Below are 14,345 nucleotides of genomic sequence, written 5' to 3'. Positions count from 1 at the left end.
GTAATTATTTCATTGGTAGTCCATAAATTATTATGGTTTCAAAATGCTCAGTTTGTTAATATCTATTTCGTATCACAAAAGTCAGTGGAAAATATAAGACATTTATACCACTCAGAGATTCTTAAGCATATAACCTCAGTTAACCCTTGCATATATTGCTTAAACTAGCTCACATAATCCCATTTTTAGTCAGTTGCATAATGTTTTCCCATATTCTTTCCAGCCTTTCCTTTAAGACAGAATATCTAAACTATGTATGGTACCAACTATAACTATTATTTATTTCATTGGCTTTTCCCTTCACATTATAATGTCATTGCCCAATTATGTACCAGTAATCAAGAGTGATGCATTTGCACTTTAGATTAAGGTATATCCTTTGGTCAAACTCCAACTGAGTTCTTATCTGATCTCACTTTTCTGGTACTAAGAACATAAGTACTCAGTAGCCTTATCCTTATTTATACTGTTACCTTACAATATCTTATCAACTTGTACATTCAGATGATACTTATGTATCACTTCTCTTACTTATGTGTCACTATTTTCTTTGATTTAGTAGATTTTCCTTTTTCAACAGTATTGTGTGCACAACAGCTACCATCTTCCTATAATATCAACTCTATTGCATGCTTATTATAATTTTTATTTTTATATAACCACAAATTTAAAGAGAAATTTGCAAGCAACATACAAAAACTTTCTGAATTATATGAAAGTAAAATGCTGGTACAAACCTACAGATTTGAGAAGTTCAATGAATCCCAAATAGGATAAACTCAAAGAAAATTATATTCAGTCACCTCATAATCACAGAAAAAACAAAGATAAGAAACATTCTTAAAAGTAGCCAGAGGAAGGCCAAGCATGGAGGCTCACACCTATAATCCCAGCATTTTGTGAGGCCGAAGTGGGAGGATCACTTGAGACCAGGAGTTCAAGACCAGCCTGGGTAACATGGTAAGAGCCCATCTGTACTAAAAATACAAAAATTATCTGGGTGTGATGGCCTGTAGTCTCAGCTGCTTGGGGGGCTGAGGCAACAGACTCACTTGAACCCTGGGAGGTGAAGGCTGCAGTGAGCCGAGATCATTATCACTGCACTCCCACCTGCATGACAAAGACCCTGCCTTAAAAAAAAAAAAAGTAGTTAGAGGAAAACACACGTTATATATAGAGAATAAATGCGAGAATAACTGCAGCTTACTCATCCAAAATCATGAGGGCTAGAAAACAGTGGTCAAAATGTCTTTCAGGAATGAAAGTGAAATAAAAACATTTTCTGAGATTAAGGAAAAGCAAGAGAATTTGTTACCAGCAAACCTGATATGAATGTTAAAGGAAGTTTCTCAGCTGAAAAGACCTGGCAGCAGAGGGAAAACCTGGAACTGTAGGAATGAAATTGGAAGAATGAGATAAATAGTAAATATTTGGGTAAATACACTCTTTTTCTCTTATGTTCTTAATTGTATGTTTGACTTTTGAAACAAAAAAATTGTAACATTGAGGGAGAATGGTGTAATGTCTGCAGATGTAACATGAATGATAATTATAATCTAAAGGAGGTTAAACGGGACATATATGGCTGTAAGTCTTCTACATTTTACTCCAAGTAGTAAAATATTAATTATAAGTACAATAGAAACTTAGATACACACATTAATCCCTAGAGCAACAGCTAAAACTTAATACAAAAAGATTTGGTCCAAAAGGTAATGGATGAATTAAAATGGAATACTAAAAAAAAAAAAAAAAAGGAAAGTAAATTCAGGTAACCCAAAAGAGAGCATTAAAGAGATTAAAAAAACACACACACAAAAATTCAAAATGAACAAACAGAAAAAAATTTATAAAGGACAGACTTAAATCTAAACATAGTGATAACCACTTTGAATGTAAATTATCTAAATCCAACAATCAAAAAAAACAAATATTGCCAACTCAATTTGAAAAAAAAAAAAAAGACCAAAACATATGCTCTCTACTACAAAAAGTCACTTTAATTATGGTTAAATAGTGAAAGTACAGGGAAAGATACCATGTAAACACTAACCAAAACAAAGCTGCATTGACTTTATTAATGTGAGAAAATGTAGATTTCAGGGTGAGGGAAATTGCCAGATATAAAAATATGCATTATGTAACAACAAGATCGATTAACTAAGAAGACATAACAAATCTAACATCTATGCAGTTAACAGAGGATTTGAAATATATGAAGCAAAAACTAATAGAACTGAAAGGAAAAAATACACAAGTCCACAATTATACTTCAAGACATAAACACTCCTCTTGCATTCCACATGCAAATGGCAGTACAGAGATCCATAGTCTCCAAGAATATGGAAGACCTGAGAAACATTATTAGACAGCTGGATTTAATTTTTCTCATGGAATGCTGTATCTATAAACAGCAGAATACACACTCTTTTCAAGTATACTCAGCAAATTCGCTAAGATAGACCATATTCTGGGCCAAATTTTGAAATTAAACAACACACTTCCAATTTTTTGACCACTTCTTTGCTATGTTTCACACACATGATGTGGGAGCAGGGAGAGCATGGCTGCCTGAAGAGACTACCCAGGGTTAAGTGACTAATTTGTAACTTGTACAATATCAATGTCAAATTTACTTCTGAACTATCAAATTGTAACATTTCCTAGTGTATCCATCTTACAGGTACAAATTAATATTAAAATAGATGAGCTAAAGTCAGAGTAAAAAAGCAAAAAGTCTTGGAATTTATACATCTCTTTTAAGCAAGTATTACTGATAAAGATGAGTATTGTCCATTCATTAAAGGTGTCCCTTCTATTTTAAAATACTGTTGGTTGTAATGCAAGTCACTTCCGGTGCTTGAAGGTAATTATAATTCTGGTATTCAGAAACTCTCTCAATCCATGTGGCTTGAAATGAGAGGATTTCATCACAGTCATCCAGACAAGAGTTATTACTCTTTCTAGCCATCATCATCCTCTATTACATACCCTCTTGTACTCTTTCCCATTCAGCATCTTGGGCCACCAGTAACACAGTCAGTAACACTTCTTGATTAATAACAAAAGAAGCTTAGAATGTGTTTTATCATTGTCAGCTTCCTGGTGTTTGTCAAATACTCTTGTTTTACAAGAAGTAGTTTTCTTGTAGGGCTGTGAGTGTGTCTGCATAATTTTTCATCAAGGCAATAATGTAGGATCCTAAATCACAAGCATTCTTTGCAAGTCCCTTAAGTGTGCTATAATTTGGAACCAGCAATCCATCTCAAATTCGAAAAATTAAAGGGGAAATAGCCAAGCATGAGTTGGAGGAGCAGAGCTGACTCCCACACCTGCAATTTCAACCAAATGACATAAAATGCCAAGCCATTATTCTTCCAATTTAGCTTCCTCAGCTTTCATGTTCTAAACCAAATTCATTCTAAAAGTAATCAGATCAGATAAGGACTGAGGAGGGATGGGGAATGCTAATGATGCAGCGGGAGGAAACAGTTGGAGGGTTCTGGTGTTTTAACATTCAGGTTATTTTATGGAGCATATTTTAAAATGATTTTTCCAGGTTAGTTTAATTGGAGTATCAGAAATCCTTTCATCTGTTTTGACAATTGAAATGATGATGTGCAGCCTGCACTGTGTTTATACTGCTCGAGATAGGAACATCCATATTGATGCTCCAGCTACTGAAAATTTAAAAGGACAGGAGCAGCTAAAGGCCGATTAGCCATGGAGAACATTAGCTTCGATACTTCTTAGACGGAGCCAGACATTACGTCAAGCATGACAACCCACGGTAGCATAAAAGTATTAGCAGCCTCCAAGTCTCAGGCTTACTCTCAAGTTATTTCATTAAAATACAAAATTATGTTGACCTAATTTTTTGACAGGTTTCAAAGAGAGCAAAGATTTCCTTTCTCGCCATACCTCCTTTTACTCCCTCTCCATCTCGCCATAACTGGGGAGTTTGCCAGCTTCAAGTCACTGCAGAGTGCCAATCCCTTTTATTTTAATCAAGGTAGAAGCCCCGGCTTTAAATGCTTTCTTTCCTCATCTCCAAACATGTATGCTGAGGCTCTTCATTGGCATGAGAACTTTCAATAGCAGTAACTCTTAGCGTCCTTGGGGAGAAGAGAGCTACTCAGCATTCAGTGGAGACGCCGGAACCGCCTGGATCGGTCTCATTATGTAGGCCATATGCAATAAGCCACGGTACCTAACAGCTGCTGGTGGTAGGATTACGGGGAAAATATTTAATTTGATGCAGGAGCACGTGCGTGTGATTTCAGCTGTAGCTCTTACCTGTTCCCTAGGGTGTGTGTTAGATATATGGTGTAGCACAGAAATCATTTAATTGTGTCAACACAATGTTAGGGTGTTTGTTTAAAGTAAAAATTAGTTTTTGCAGCATAAATTGATTAGTTGACAGGCTATTTGACTGTCACAGAGGCTACTGGATACAAAGAAAAAATTGGCTTGGTTAATCTGAGCAAAGGGGAACAACTCCTTTGAGATCAGGCGAAATACAAGCAATGTAAATTTGGATTAGTCTTTGTGTTCTGTAAATCAATAAAACAACAGGGATGTGTGGAGAATAGGCTAGATCATCTATCAAACTGGTTTTTATTGTGTTTCTATTTCTATCCCTAGTAAACATGTTCCTTCAGTTTCCTGTGAATAAAAGCATTTGACAAAGGAATAAAAATGGACCGGAGTTCACTGTAGATGCAGTGCCAATGACAAAAAGGAGGGGTTGGGGGAGGTGGCAAGTAAAGATGAGAATCAGAAAGGCTGCTTCCTGCAATCTCAAAGCTAGATCATTCTAAAATTCTCAGGTGACAGGTGGTGAAAGTGAAGATAGATTTTGTGTATCTACTGCAATAAAGACTGCACCTTATGCAGAATACTAATCAAGATTTTTTAAAGACAACTGCATTGTCTTAACAGGTTTTAAAAGAAACAGAGGTGCACACATGCACACACACAAAAGAAATTGGTTAAGAAAGCTTATGTAGCAACCAAGATTTCTCCCTACCAATCACTTTCAATCACAGAATAAATAACTAATGTGCTGAAATAAGAAAACACTAATTTTGTGGCCCAGTGAAGGACTCTGCTCTTTTTAAATAGCCGTCTTGTTCTTTAAGACCTTTTTATAGGCAAGTATTTCACCTGATTGCTTTAATTGAGGGAAATCCTTTTATCTGTGTAGACAGTTTGCATTGTCATTGTGTTTTACCTTTTGGTGCATACCAAATCCCATTTTAAAACTGCCCACCCCAAGCTACACAGCACACTGAGATACTGCAGAGAATAACGAAGGGAGAGAAAAAGCAGGTTTGGAACCGAGGAGCAGCACGTTATGTTGCAGTAGTAGAGGCGAATGAGGCAGAGCGGTACAAATCTTCCCTTCCGAGTGTTTGAAAGATGGGGGTGTCTTTGTGGCATTATCTTCCCAGGTGCCCCAGATGGCACAGTGTACTTCTAATGGAAAACCATTCATCTGGCCCTGGGTCTGTACGTGTTGTATATCACGATGGTTCATGAAGGAAACGAGCTCAGAGAGCTTAAGCAGAAGGCGCAGAGCATGTGGTTGCAAAGGCATAATGGAAGAGAGGCACAAAAGGGCAGGCGAATGAGTCAGAGACAGGGGAAGGAGAGAAGAAGGCTGTTATTTCTGTGTAATTCCCCAGGATCCATTCCTGCTTGGGTTGGCGGTGAGAAAAAAAAAAAAACAATTCAATTTGAAGGTGGCTCAGGGTAAATGAACCAGGGAATTGAGCTGCTGGAATCTAATTATGGACCCCCCAAATTACTACTACCTGCCCAGCAGAAAAGTCAAATGGCTACACCAGCCAAAAGAGTTAAGGGAAGTTGGCAGAATAAGCAGTCCAGAAGGGGAAGGTTTGCAAACCTTCCAGATTCTATCTCTACAACTCTTAGAAGTGATTTTTTTTTTTTTTTTAACACTAATGCCTAGGCATAGAAGATTGCAAAGAAGAAAATGCGGCCAAGGGAAGGGCAGGTACAGGACTTCAAGATCTGAAAGTCCAGCAGCATTTCCACACACGCTGGGGAAAGGTGGCACCCCTGGAATCCCCATATTCTTCCTCAGTACAGTGTCTCCTAAAGGGAAGTTTCATGAGAACGAGGACCTATATTCCTCCTTCATTGAAAAAGCAAACTACCCAGCTCCCTAGGGGGAGATGGTCAGTGCTCTCAGATGCTATCACAGGAGTGAAGACAGGAAGAGATTGGAACTGCAGGATTGGTCCTTGAGCTAACAGCTTGTTTCCTGGCATCAGCCTGTTCAATTCAACTTTCAGATATCTGCTTATTCCAGGGCAACTTGCCTTTGGACCTTACATATTTCTTTCTGAGAAGAAATATAGCAGGATCTCTTAATATGGTCTGGAGAAAAATAAAACTGGACTTGGAGTCAAGACATCCAGTGCAGTCCTGACATTCTCATTAATATATGTAACTTTGAGAAACTATTTTCAGTGTTATTTTAACCTCATTTGAAAATAAGCAGTTGAGTTAGAAAATCTTTAAGATCTATCTCAGCTGCTAAATCTGAGGGTCTCCAATAAAAGAATATTTTATAGTGTTTTCTCAATTAAATATAGTCCACTTTGGCACAAAAGACATGGAATTAACCCCTAGAACAATAAAAGTCCCAGCAGCTGCTGTCACCTTTGAAATTGATTTCCTGGCTCTTACTTCAAACCTTAATTCACAAACAACAAATCAAAATTTACATAAAAGGCAAATTCTGCTTTATTTACTGTGTGATTATCACCATTGCGACTGCTGATTTCTCCCCAAAGCCTTGTAACTACAGTTGCCTAGATTTTATATAGATCCCTGAGGGCAGAAGAGAGCCAATAAATCCAAAGAAAATAAGTGAAATAGAATATCTTACCCTTGTCTGTTTTAGCCAGGAATGTAAAATTATGTTTCAAGACGTCAATTAAATGAGCAGCTAAAATTGTCCCCGCTAAAGAATGCTACCAGCGGGTGTATTCAAGATGGCCGAATAGGAACAGCTCTGGAGTGCAGTTCCCAGTGAGAACAACACCGAGGGTAAGTGATCACCACATTTCCAAATGAGTTATTGCTGCCCACAGACCAGGAGATTCCCATGCTGAAAACCACCACAAGTTTCCAGCACAGCTGTTTCAGCCAGTACAGCAAATCTCTGCACAAAAACTCACACAAATCTGGGCAGCCATTCCACTGGTGCCTGGAACACCTGGGAGACAGATCTGTCCATTCACCTGAAAAAAGGGGCCTAAAACAGGGAGCCAGATGATCTGGCTCAGTGGGTCCCATTCCCACAAAGACTAGCAATCTGAAATGCTCTGGATTGAGAGTTTCACAGCAAGAGCAGCTGGACCCAGGACAGTTCAGCTTTGCTGGGGGAAGAGTGTCCACCATTACTGAGGCAGTCCACCATTACCCAGGCAGTCTGCCATTACAGAGGCAGTCCATCATTACTGAGGCAGACTGCAATTACTGAGGTAGTTCTAACTATACCTCTATAAACAAAACTGCAAGGAAGTTCACACAGCAGCTGGGCAGAGCCCACAGCAGCTCAACAATGCCTCTGCTGGCAGACTGTGATGAGGTTACCTCCTTGCTGGGCAGGGCAGCTCTGAAAAAAGGCAACAGCATGTCAGGAACTTATAAATAAATCCCCACCTTCCCAGGATGGAGCACCCAGGGAAAAAGGCGGTTATGAGTTCCACTGCAGCAAACTTAAACGTACCTGCCCAGCAGCTCTGAACAGAACAACAGAGCTCACAGCTCAGCACTTGAGCTCCTATAAGGGACAGACTGTCTCCTCAAGCAGCTCCCTGAACCCCTCATATCAAAAGAGTCACCTCATAGAGGAGAGCTCAGCCTAACATACGGCAGGTATCCTTCTGGGTTGAAGATAACAGAAGAAATTGGCAGCAACCCCTACTGTTCTGCAGTTGCCACAGATGATCTCCAGGCAAGCAGATTCTGGAGTGAAACTCTAGCAGTCCTACAGCAGAGGGGCCTGACTGTTAGAAGGAAAACTAAAAAACAGAAATAACTCCATCATCAACAAAAAGGATGTCCACTCAGAGACCCCATCTGAAAGTCGTCAACTACAAAGACCACAGGTAGATAAATCCACAAGATGGGAAGAACCCAGCACAAAAAGGGTGAAAACACCCAAAACCAGAATGCCTCTCCTCCTCCAAGGGATCATAACTCATCAGCAGCAAAGGAACAAAGATGAATGGAGAATGAGTCTGATGAATTGACAGAAACAGGCTTCAGAAGGTAGATAATAACAAAGTTCTGAACTAAAAGAACATGTGCTAACCCAATGTGGAGAAACTAAGAACCTTGAAAAAAGGTAAGACAAAATGCTAACGAGAATAAACAGCTTAGAGAAAAATACAAATGACTTAATGGAGCTGAAAAACACAACAAGAGAACTTTGCGAAGCATACACAAGTTTCAATAGCTGAATCTACCAGTAGAATAAAAGATATTAGAGATCGAAGATCAACTCAATTAAATAAAACAAGAAGGCAAGATTAGAGAAAAAAGAGTGAAAATAACTGAAAAAAACCTCCTATAAATATGGTATTATGTGAAAAGGCCTAATCTATGTTTCATAGGTGTACCTGAATGTGACAGAGAGAATGAATCCAAGCTGCAAAGCACTCTTCAGGATATTATCCAGGAGGACTTCCCCAATCTAGCAAGGCAGGCCAATATTCAAGTCCAGGAAATACAGAGAACACCACAATGATATTCCTCAAGAAGAACAACACCAAGACACATAATTATCAGATTCACCAGGGTTGAAATGAAGAAAAAAATGCTAAGGGCAGCCAGAGAGAAAGATCAGGTTACACACCAAGGGAAGCCCATCAGACTTACAGCAGATCTCTCAGCAGAAGTCCTACAAGCCAGAAGAGAGTGGTGACCAATATTCAACATCCTTAAAGAAAAGAACTTTCAACCTAGAATTTCATATCCAGCCAAACTAAGCTTCATAAGTGAAGGAGAAATAAAATCCTTTATGAACAAGCAATTGCTGAAAGATTGCATCACCACTAGACCTGCCTTACAAGAGCTCCTGAAAGAAGCACTAAACAGAAAGAAACAACCAGTACCAACCACTCCAAAAATGTACCAAATGGTAAAAAGCATCAATAAAATGAAGAAACTGTGTCAACTAATGCGTAAAACAACCAGCTAGCATCAAAATGGCAGGATCAAATTCACACATAACAATATTAACCTTAAATGTATTGGGCTAATTGCCTCAATCAAAATACACAGACTGGCAAATTGGATAAAGAGTCAGAACCCATTGGTCTGCTGTATCCAGGAAACCCATCTCACATGCAAGGACACATAGGCTCAAAATAAAGGGATGGAGGAAGATTTACCAAGCAAATGGAGAGCAAAAAAAAGCAGGAGTTGCAATCCTAATCTGTGATAAAATGGACTTTAAACCAACAAAGATCAAAAGAGACAAAGAAGGGCCTTACATAATGGTAAAAGGATCAATGCAACAAGAAGAGCTAACAATCCTAAATATATATGCACTCAATACTGGAGGACCCAGATACATAAAGCAAGTTCTTAATGACCTACAAAAAGACTTAGACTCCCACAAAATAATAGTAGGAGACTTTAACACTCGACTGTCAATATTAAACATATCAATGAGATAGAAAATTAACAAGGAAATCCAGGACTTGAACTCAGAACTAGACCAAGCAAACAGAATAGACATCGACAGCACTCTCCACCCCAAATCCATAGAATATACATTCTTCTCAGCACCACATCACACCTACTCTAAAATTGACTACCTAATTGGAAGTAGATCACTCCTCAGCAAATGCAAAAGAACGGAAATCATAATAAACAGTCTCTCAGACAGTGTAATCAAATTAGAACTCAGGTTAAGAAACTAACTCAGAATCACACAACTGCCTGGAAACGGAACAACTGGCTCTTGAATATTGACTGGATAAACAATGAAATGAAGTCAGAAAGAAAGATGTTTGTTGAAACCAATGAGAATGAAGACACAACTTACTAGAATCTCTGGGACACATTTAAAGCAGTGTCTGGAGGAATATTTATAGCAAAAAATGCCCACATGAGAAGCAAGGAAAGATCTAAAACCTACACCCTATTATCAAAATTGAAAGAGCTAGAGGAGCAAGATCAAAAAAATACAAAAGCTAGCAGAAGACAAGCAATAACTAAGATGAGAGCAGAAATGAAGGAGATAGAAACACAAAAAAAAAAAAAAAACTTAAAAAAAAATCAATAAATCCAAGAGCCGGTTTTTTGAAAAGATTAACAAACTAGACAGACTGCTAGCCAGATTAATAAAAAAGACTCAAATAGATGCAATAAAAAACAATAAAGGGGATATCACCACCAATTCCACAGAAATACAAACTACCATCAGAGATTACTACAAACAACTCTATGTACACAAACCAGTAAACCTGGAAGATATGGATAAATTCCTGGACACTTGCACTCTCCCAAGCCTAAACCAGGGAAAAGTCAAAACCCTGAATAGACCAATAACAAGGGCTGAAGTTCAGGCAACAATTCATAGCCTACCAACCAAAAAAAAGCCCAGGTCCATATGGGTTCACAGCTGAATTCTACCAGACATACAAAGAAGAGCTGGTACCACTCCTTCTGAAACTATTCCAAACAATAAAAGAAAGAGGGAATACTTCCCAAATCATGTTATGAGACCCACATCCTCCTGATACCAAAACTTGACGGAGATTCAACAAAGAAAGAAAACTTAAGGCCAAAATCCATGACAAACATAGATGCAAAAATCTTCAACAAAATACTTGGAAACCAATTGCAACAGCACATCAAAAAGCTTATCCATCACAATCAACTAGGCTTCATCCCAGGGATATAAGGCTGGTTTAACACATGCAAGACTATAAATGTAATCCATCACATAAACAGAACCAAAGACAAAAATCACATGATTATCTCAATAGTTGCAGAGAAGGCCTTCAACAAAATTCAACAGCCCTTTATACTAAAAGCTCTCAATAAACTAGGTATTGACGGAAGGTATCTCAAAATAATAAAAGCTATTTATGACAAACCCACTGCCAATATCATGTTGAATGGGCAAAAACTGGAAGCATTCCCTTTGAAATCTGGCACTAGACAAGGATGCCCTCTCTCACCACTCCTATTTAATATAGTATTAAATAGGCAAGAAAAATAAGGAATAGGTATTCAATTAGGAAAGGAGGAAGTCAAATTGTCTCTATTTGCAGACGACATGATTGTATATTTAGAAGACCCCATTGTCTCAGCCCAAAATCTCCTGAAACTGATAAGCAACTTCAGCAAAGTCTCAGTATACAAAATCAATGTGCAGATATTACAAGCATTCCTATATACCAATAACAGGCTTAAAGAGAGCCAAATCAAAAACGAACTGCCATTCACAATTGCTACAAAGAGAATAAAATACCTAGGAATACAACTAACAAAGGATGTAAAGGACCTTTTCAAGGAGAACTACAAACCACTGCTCAAGGAAATAAGAGAGGACACAAATAATATGGAAAAATATTCCATGCTTATGGTTAGGAAGAATCAATATTGTGAAAATGGCCATAGTACCCAAAGTAATTTATAGATTCAATGCTATACCCATCAAGCTACCTATGACTCTCTTCACAGAACAGGAAAAAACCACCTTAAACTTCATATGGAACCAAAAGAGAGCCCGCATAGCCAAGACAATGCTAAGCAAAAAGAACAAAGCTGGATGCATCACGCTACCTGACTTCAAACTATACTACAAGGCTACAGTAATCAAAACAGCATAGTACTGGCACCAAAACAGAGATATAGACCAATGGAACAGAACAGAGGCCTCAGAGGCAATGCCACACATATACAACCATCTGATCTTTGACAAACCTGAGTAAAACAAGCAAAGCGGAAAGGAGTCCCTGTTTAATAAATGGGGAAACTGGCTAGCCGTGTGCAGACAGCAGAAATGAGATCCCTTTCTCACATCTTACACTAAAATTAACTCCAGATGAATTAAACACTTAATCATAAAGCCTAATAACATAAAACCCTAGAAGAAAACCTAGGCAAAACCATTCAGGACATAGCCATAGGCAAGGACTTCATGACTAAAGCACCAAAAGAATTGGCAACAAGAGCCAAAATAAACAAATGGGATCTAATTAAACTCCAGAGCTTCTGCATAGCAAAAGAAACAATCATTAGAGTGAACTGGCAAGCAACAGAATGTAAAAAAAAAAATTGCAATATACCCATCTGACAAAGGGCTAATATCCAGAATCTAAAAGGAACTAAAACAGAGTTACAAGAAAAAAATAAACCCATTCAAAAGTGGGTGAAGGACATGAACAGACACTTTTTAAAAGAAGACATATATGAGGCCAACCAACAAATGATAAAATGCTCATCATCACTGGTCATTAGAGAAATGCAAATCAAAACCACACTGAGATACCATCTCATACCAGTTAGAATGGTGATCATTAAAAAATCTGGAGACAAAAGATGCTGGAGAGGATGTGGAGAAATAGGAACACTTTTACACTGTTGGTGGGAGTGTGAATTAGTTCAACTGTTGTAGAAGACAGTATGGAGATTCCTAAAGGACCTAGAAACAGAAATGCCATTTGACCCAGAAATCCCATTACTGGGTATATATCTAAAGGATTATAAATCATTCTATTATAAAAACACATGCACATGTATGCTCATTGCAGCACAGTTTACAATAGCAAAGACCTGGAACCAACTCAAATGCCCATCAATAATAGACCAGACAAGGAAAATGTGGCACATATACACCATGAAATACTGTGCAGCCATAAAAAAAGATGAGTTCGTATCCTTTGTAGGGACATGGATGAATCTGGAAACCATCATTCTCAGCAAACTGACAGAAGAACAAAAAAACGAACACCACATGTTCTCACTCATAGAGAGGTGTTGAACAATGAGAACATATGGACACAGGGAGGAGAGAATCACACACACTGGGGTCTGCTGAAGGGGAATGGGGAGGGACAGAGGCGGGTAGGGAGTTTGGGGAGGTATACCACGGGGAGTAAAGCCAGATATAGGTGATGGGGGGATGCAGGCAGCAAATCACATTGCCATGTATGTATCTCTGCAACAATCCTGCATGTTTTGCACATGTACCCTGGAACCTAAAGTGCAATAAAATATATTTTTTTTTAAATGTTACCATGATGAAAATTGTACAGAAATGGTAAGACAATACATTTAAAAAATTAGCTAACTATGGCAGACTTGAATGAAAAGAAACACGATCAACTATCTATGCTTTAATATGGGATTGCCTCACTGTGTTAATTCCAGACTGGTTTCTCTGTTACCTAATACATGTTCAGATGGCATGAGGTCAGAGAATTTGAATTTATTTTACTACCAATCTAAACCAATTATACTTAACCATTCATTGGATAAAACATTGAGAGTCTGTCATCCAAAATATTATGTGCTGACACTTTGGAAGATGGAAATGTGACTTCGCATTTCCAAAGGGTTTTTTTTCCTTCCTTAAAGTGACCAAAAAGCAACTGAAGTGGTATTGGGAGTCAACAGTGGTTCAACAAAACTTGAATGATCTGGGTGATGGTAAATTACACATACCATCGTTCTTCATCCTATTAACTAATAAATCAGTCTTTCCCTTAGTGTAACTCTTGCAGTTAATAAGGTGGCTCATTTAGTTTACCAGAACAATGTAAGTGAACAGACTAGATTTAGAGAGCACAGCAGCAGCAAGTACAGACTCAGGAGCATAACCCACATCACCCCCACCCCATCATAAAGCAGAGAGCAGATCAAAGCTGTCCCCTTGGGGCATTCCTTCTGATTTGTAAGTTTACCTCGAAATCAGTGCAGGCAGATTTTTTTTTTCTTTTATTTCAAAAACCTCTCATGTACTCATACTAGCACCAGGCTAGCAGACATTCAGGACCAGGGCAAACTTTCTCTGTCAATATACCCTTCTTTTCTATTCCTATGCCCTTCCTTAAGTCCTCCTTAGAAAATAGAAAATAGGAAGTAAATCTAGAACCATGTCTACACAAGTCTCAAAATACAGTTTATCTAATTTTGAAGTCATTTTATGTAGCAATTATCTGTACATTCACATAATGATTGCATCAGCCATTTGAAGGTTGTTGGTGAAAAAGGGATTGCTCAATTAAGAAGTGGTCATCCAATCCAATTAGCTTAATCATTTGACCTTAACCAGCATGATTCAG

The sequence above is a fragment of the Callithrix jacchus genome, chromosome 8 (assembly GCF_049354715.1).
Source record: "Callithrix jacchus isolate 240 chromosome 8, calJac240_pri, whole genome shotgun sequence".
In the NCBI taxonomy this organism is placed as follows: domain Eukaryota; kingdom Metazoa; phylum Chordata; class Mammalia; order Primates; family Cebidae; genus Callithrix; species Callithrix jacchus.
The sequence above is the reverse complement of the archived record's forward strand: the minus strand, read 5'-3'. Positions refer to the sequence as shown.